Here is a 1,602-nt window from a genome sequence, read left to right as displayed (position 1 = left end):
CTTCAGTAAACGTCGCCTATGGCTTTCCTCCAAATTGTTTATTATTAGCAGCCAATTGCTCAATTAAATTAGCTATTCCTTACCCTTGTATTTTCTTCATGCCGTTAATAATAATTAGAGAAACCAAAAACACCGAAATATTCCACCAAAACAATTTCTATGAAAAAAAAACCTGAAAGATATGTGTATGTTCAATTTCGATTGTGCATCAGACGTTAATAAATCAACAACACCAAGAGGCACCATCATCGATTCGACTTTTTCAAGACACATTACACTCGAAACACTCCCTTTCATTTCCTACTTTTCCTATCATCGTCCTATTCTCAACACAGGAAGAAGGCACATGCAAATACAAATATGTGAATTTATATATACATATGGGCATATACATACATATGTATATAAGCTCACTCAAGTAGGAGAGAGCCAGATGTCGAACGTTGCCAAACGCGGGGGCCGATTGTGCCTCTTTGTCGTTCGTGCCGCGCTCTCGTTTGCACTTCAAGATAACGCCGCATGAACAAGATAACGACGCACTTTTTAGTGCGTGCAGCCGGCTACATCGAATTATAAGACGTTATCACGTCAAAAAATCATAAGCCAGTAAAAATGATAATCCATTTTAAATACGCGAACCCCTAGCTTTACTAGAGTAATAATGTATCAACTTCAAACTTTTAATTTTAATAAAATACCTTTGAAAGCAGTGTTTAAATGTAAAAATTTTGAATAGATAGGTTGAATCATTTACCAGTGACATTTTAAAGTTGAATGCTACATTACCCTCCTTTCCTCTATTCTTAGTTTTTTTTATTTGCAGGCTTGAGCATACGAGGGTTGCCTTCTATATATGCGCCTTTGCAACACAAGGTGGGGTCCGCTCTAATTCGATATTGTCATCGAAAAGTTTGATACTTTCTATCATAAACTTACATATAACGCGTTCACTTACGAGCTTTATTTGTTATTTTGCCAGAGTTGAAAAATTTATTTCGCCCAAAAGATGAAATTAACTGGTGAACCTCAAAGCAAATGGTCGCCAGTTTTTCGTTAAATCTAATCATGTCGCAATTATACCACTAGTGAAACTTAAAACGGTCAATTCTACGTAGTAAGTTAAGGAAACCCAACCGCCGAAGACGAATCATCCTTCACCAAGACAAGACAATGCGAGTTCTCACGCATCGACTCATACAAGAGTTTTTGAGCACGCAAAAGATCGAATTAGTAGGTAGTTCGCCTTACAGTCCTACTGAAATAAAATGCGAGGTAAACGTTTTCAATCGCCTGAAGAAGCTGTTGAGGCCTTTAAACAGTTCGTTGTGGAGGTATCAACTTGAGTAGCAACAAAAGTGCTTCGAAAAGTGGTTCAAGCAAATGAATTTTCATATATTACAAATTTTAAAAATTTTGAGTGAAAATTATGGTATAAATATTTTTCAAGTGTAATATCTTAAAATCTCGCCATTGGCATTTTCGAAACAAAATTTACCAATTAATCATTCTCCCGTCCACTTATCATCAACTAATAAGTCTCATATATTGCATAGGCAAAGTCACCGCCGCAAATTTACACAAATATTTAAAACATCGAAGAAG

Source organism: Anastrepha ludens, chromosome 4, assembly GCF_028408465.1.
Source record: "Anastrepha ludens isolate Willacy chromosome 4, idAnaLude1.1, whole genome shotgun sequence".
NCBI lineage: Eukaryota > Metazoa > Arthropoda > Insecta > Diptera > Tephritidae > Anastrepha > Anastrepha ludens.
This window is presented reverse-complemented; position numbering follows the sequence as displayed.